This window comes from Gossypium arboreum, chromosome 2, assembly GCF_025698485.1.
Source record: "Gossypium arboreum isolate Shixiya-1 chromosome 2, ASM2569848v2, whole genome shotgun sequence".
NCBI classification, from domain to species: domain Eukaryota; kingdom Viridiplantae; phylum Streptophyta; class Magnoliopsida; order Malvales; family Malvaceae; genus Gossypium; species Gossypium arboreum.
Window position 1 is genome coordinate 31267787 of NC_069071.1, and position 6000 is coordinate 31273786.

A 6000-nucleotide genomic window follows, 5' to 3' on the forward strand; every position below is an offset into this window, starting at 1 on the left:
ATTGAAGAGTGACGTGGCTACGTCTAATTCTAGTGTGGATGCATTTAGCTTTGTTGTGGATGCATCTGAATGTGCTGATTGTAGTTCTGCCGTTATTGATTGTAATTCCAATGTCTTGGATTAAAATTGCCTTGAGTAAATATATTCCCAAAACTGTTGATTGCATGCAGAATTATTATAAGAATTGCCATAAGAAATGTTGCAGATGTTACTGACATAAAAGGCATTCTTTGCATGTTGTTGGCAATCTTCGTAGCTGTGGTTGTCACTGCAAATCTCATAACAAAAGGTAGGAACGTCAACTTGTTGAGTGACTTGTATAGGTGCGACGTCACAAGTCCCTTCATATTTTTTTTTTATCATATTTGCAAGAGAAGAAACTTGAGCACTAAGTGCAGATATTGTGTCCAGTTCAATAACTCCTAGAGTAGCTTTTGCTTCTACAACTCTATAGATAGGAAATTGATAATCATTCTGAGCAATTCTGTAATATCCCGAATTAGGGCCTAATCAGCATAGTGGTTTCGTGACCACAAATCCGATGTAGAAAAATTTATTTTATTATCATTTTAAGGTCTATGGCATGATTGCATGATTGTGTGAAAATTTTGTTTAGAAATTTTATCAATAGAGGGTCCAATTTGATATTTAGGACTAAATTGCAAAAGTTGTAAAATGTGTGTTCTAGTTCACAAAGGTATTAAGTACTTGTGAGTAATGGGTTTTTAAAGTGGAGGTCATTGGATAGTAATTAGACCATTATACTAGTTTGGAAAAAAAATACCTAAAGGAAGATAAAACACCATAGTTTTTAATTAAGGGCATTTTTGTCATTTAGTTATTAAAATGAATTAAAAACAAAATTAAAAGCCAATTTTTGTCCATCTTCTTCATTAGGCTGAAATTTCAAGGGTTATCCATAGCTAGGGTTTGTTTCAAGCTTCCAAGCTCCATAGTAAGTGATTCCAAGCCCCGTTTTTAATGTTCTTTATGTTTTTGGAATCTCGGTAGCTCGAATTAACTTATGCTAGCAATAATTCAACCTAGGGTTCATATTTGGAAAAATACCCATAGGTTAAATTTGTGTATTTTGGTGTTTTATGATAGAATATGAGGTTTTAAATTATGTTAGACAACTTGTGCCACTCGGTTTTTAATTCTGCTAATGGCAAATACTCGTCCTAACAACCACTGAACTCGATTATGTAGCTTCACAACATATATTTTAAAACATGAATTACCCTTTTAGATTGGCCATCTATTTAGGGATGGTAAGTCATACTAAAACTAAGCTTCAATCCCTAAGCTTCAATCTCAAAGCTTCTTGTAAACTCTTCCAAAACCTCGAAGTAAACCGTAGATCCCTATCTAAAATAATTGAAATTGGTACCCCATGAAGACGAACAATCTCAGCAATATACAACCCGGCTAACTTCTGTAAAGAATAACTAGTACGCACAGCTAAGAAGTGTGCACTCTTCAAAAATTGATCAACTACAACCCAAATTGAATCCTTTTTAGACCTTTTTAGATAGTGTCAAAGGAAAACCCAAAACAAAATCCATAGTGATCCTTTTCCATTTCCATTCGGGAATTGCAATCGGTTGCAACAAACCCGAAGGAAACTGATGTTTAGCTTTCACCTTTTGACAAACCAAACACTGAGTTACAAAATTTGTAACATCCCACTTTAAACTAGGCCACCAATAAACTTCTCTAATATCATGATACATCTTTCCACTACTGAGATGCATAGCGTAAGGGCTACTATGTGCCTTGACAAGAATCACTTGTCTTAATTCTACATCATGTGACACACACAACCTAAAGTTTAAGATACCATCACCATCACCATCAACATCAAAATTTTTCCTTAAGACATTACTCAACCTATTGAATCCTCTTCAGTAACTCCCCATCTAAAAGCTTCTTCTCCTTAATTTGTTGCGATAAACTTGGCCTCACATGAAGTTTGGCTAGGAAACCACCATCACTACTGAAAACATAGCTCTCAACTCTACCGTTGACTTTTTACTCAAAGCATCAGCAACAATATTTTCCTTGCCAGGATGATACTCTATCACACAATCATATTCCCTTAACAATTGAATCCAACATCTTTGCCATAAATTTTACTCCTTTTGAGTGAGGAGATACTTAAGACTCTTAAGACCCTTGTAGATAACACACCTTTCTCCATACAAATAATGATGCCAAATATTGACTGCAAAAACCACTACATCTAACTCCAAATCATGAGTAGGTTAGTTACGCTCATGCGTTTTTAACTGCCTTGAAGCATAACCCACAACTTTTCCCTCCTGTATCAACACACAACTGAGACCCAAATACGAGGCATTACTATAAACCATGAAATCCTTTCCAAGTTTCAATTGAATCAACACTGGTGCTTTACTTAAAACTTCCTTAAGTTGCTCAAAACGCTTTTGTCTAGCCTCAATCCATTCAAACACCACATCTTTCTAAAGTAGTTTCGTTAAGGGTGCAGCAATAAGAGAAAACCCATCAACGAACCTATGATAATAACTGGATAAACCCAATAAACTCCTAATTTCAGTAACACTCTTAGGCAGATTTCCACTCTAAGATTGCCTCAATCTTCTTAGGATCCACTCGAATCCCTTCTACGGATACAACATGACCTAAGAACGCCACTTCCTTAAACCAAAATTCACACTTACTTAACTTCGCATACAACTACTTATCTCAAAGAATCTGCAAAAGCAACCCTTAAATGCTCATTGTGGTCCTCCTCAGAATGAGAATACACCAAAATATCATCTATAAAGACAACTACAAATTGATCTAATTACGAATGGAACAATCGATTCATCAAATCCATGAACACAACAGGAGCATTAGTTAATCCAAACGACATCTCCAAGAACTCATGATGTACATACCTAGTTCTAAAAGTAGTTTCCAGCACATCAAACTCCTTCACCTTCAGCTGATAATACCCAGATCTAAAATAAATCTTTGAAAACAATGTTGTACCTCAGAATTGATGAAACAAACCATCAATTCAAGGAAAAGGATACTTATTCTTAATTGTCAACTTGTTCAACTAGCTATAATCAATACATATCCACATCAAATCATCCTTCTTTTTCACAAACAAAATTGATGCACCCCACAGAGATACACTCGGTTAAATAAACCCCATATCAGGTAACTCTTGCAACTGAATCTTCAATTCCTTGAGCTCTTTTAGTGTCATGCCTTAGGGCGCAATAGACACCGGTGCAATACTAGAATAGAGCCTAATTGCAAACACAACTTCCTGATCCAGTAGCAAACCAGGCAACTCTTCTAGAAACACGTCAGGAAAATCCCTAACAGTGTGAATATCTTTAACTCTTAACTTAGTTAGTAAGGAGTTGAGAGTTCAGGATATCTGTACCGTCAAGGATTTTCCTGATGTGTTTCCTAAAGAGTTTCATGGTTTATTGTAGAAACGTGAGGTTGAGTTTGGAATTGAGGTTTATCATAGTATTACACAAGTGTCTAATGCGTCCTATCGCATAGCACCAAAAGAGCTTAAAGAGTTAAAGATTTAGTTGCAAGAGTTGCTTAACATAGGGTTCATTCGACCAGGTGTGTCTGCTTGGGGTGCATCGATTTTTTTTGTGAAGAAGAATAATGGTGGGATAAGGATGTGTATTGATTATAGGCAGTTGAATAAGTTGACCATCAAGAAAAAGTATCATTTGCCTCGAATTGATAACTTGTTTGATCAATTTTGAGGTGCAACAATGTTTTCTAATATTGATTTAAGATCTGGGTATTATTAGTTGAAGGTGAAGGAGTCTTATGTGTTGAAAACTACTTTTAGAACTTGGTATGGACACTATGAGTTCTTGGTCATGCCGTTTGGTTAAACTAATACCCCTACCACATTCATGGGTTTGATGAATCAAGTATTCCATTCGTACTTGAGTCAATTTCTGGTTGTCTTCATAGATGAAATTTTGGTGTATTCACATTTTAAGGAGGATCACGAGGCAAATGATACTTGTTATTGATGGTCAACTTATCAAACTACTTATAATCAATAGACATCATCATCGTACCATAATTCATCTTCGTAAACAAAATCGATGCACCCTAAGGAGACACATTCGGTCAAATAAACCTTTTGCCAAACAACTCTTGCAACTGAATCTTTAACTCTTTAAGCTCTTTTGGTGCCATGCAATAGGGCGTAATAGACTCTGATGCAATACTAGGATTAACCTCAATTCCAAACTCTACCTCATGTTCTGACAGTAAACTAGGAAACTTTTCAGGAAACACATTAGGAAAATCCTAGACGGTACAGGTATCCTTAACTCTCAACTCCTTATTAACTGAGTTAAGAGTTCAAGATATTCACACTATTAGGGAATTTCCTTTCATGTTTCCAGAAAAGTTACCTAGTTTTCTATCGAATCGGGAAGTTGAGTTTGGAATTAAGCTCTATCCTAATATTACACTAGTGTCCACTATGCCCTATCACTTGAGACCAAAAGAGCTCAAGGAATTGAAAATTCAGTTGCAAGAGTTGCTTGATAGGGGGTTTATTTGATTGAGTGTATCTCTGTGGGGTGCACCGATTTTGTTTATGAAAAAGAAGAATGGTTTGATGCAGATGTGTATTGATTATAAGTAGTTGAACAAGTTGAAAATTAAGAATAAGTATCCTTTTCCTCAAACTAATGATTTGTTTGATCAATTCTGAGGTGCAACATTGTCTTTGAAGATTCATATTAGATCTAGGTATTATTAGTTGAAGGTGAAGGTGTGTTGAAAACTACCTTTTAGGACTCGTATAGGCATTATGAGTTTTTGGTGATGCTGTTTGGTTTATCTAATGCTCCTATTGCGTTCATGGATTTGATGAATCGAGTGTTCCATTCATTTTTGGATAAATTTTTGGTCATCTTTATAGATAATATTTTGGTTTATTCTCATAATAAGGAGGAGTATTTAAGGGTTGTTTTGTAGATTATTCGAGATAAGCAGTTGTATACGAAGTTGAGTAAGTGTGAATTTTGGCTTAAAGAAGTGACATTATTAGGTCATGTTGTGTCAGCATATAGAATCCGTGTGGATCAAAGGAAGATTGAGGCAATCTTAGAGTGGAATCCACTTAGGCGTGTTACTAAAGTTTGAAGTTTCTTGGGTTTGGCTAGTTATTATCGTGGATTTGTTGAACGGTTTTACCTTATTGTAGCACCCTTGACAAAACTACTCCAGAAGAATGTGACATTTGAATGGACTGACGAAAGGTAGTAGAGTTTTGAATAGCTTAAGGTAGTGTTGACTGAGGCACCTGTATTGATTCAACCAGAGTCGGGAAAAGATTTTCTGGTTTATATTGATGTTTCGTATTCGGGACTTAGTTGTGTGTTGACGCAAGAAGGCAAGGTTGTGGCATATGCTTTGAGACAGTTGAAGATGCATAAATGGAACTATCCAACTAATGATTTGGAGTTAGTTGTTGTGGTTTTTTCACTTAAGATTTGGCATCATTATTTGTTTGGTGAGAAGTGTGTCATTTATACCGATCATAAGAGCCTTAAGTACCTCCTCACCCAAAAGGAGTCAAATTTAAGGAAAAGGCATTGATTGAGCTTCTGAAAGATTATGATTGAGTGATAGAGTATCATCTTGGCAAGGCGAATGTTCTTGCTGACGCTTTAAGTAGAAAATAGATGACGGAGTTGAGAGCTATGTTTGTGCACTTGAGTTTAACTAGTGATGGTGGTTTGTTAGCTAAACTTTAAGTAAGGCTGACTTTGTCTCAATAGATTAGGAGAAGCAACCATTAGATAGAGAGTTGTTAAAAAGGATTCGTCAAGTTGAGCTAGATGTTAAGGGGGATTTTGATGTTGACAATGATGATATCACCCCAAACCCGGCCCAGACATTACGGCCAAATCCAGCGTGTCACGTTGAAGCGTTACTAAAAAACTCATGTTTTATCTAAAATCTTTC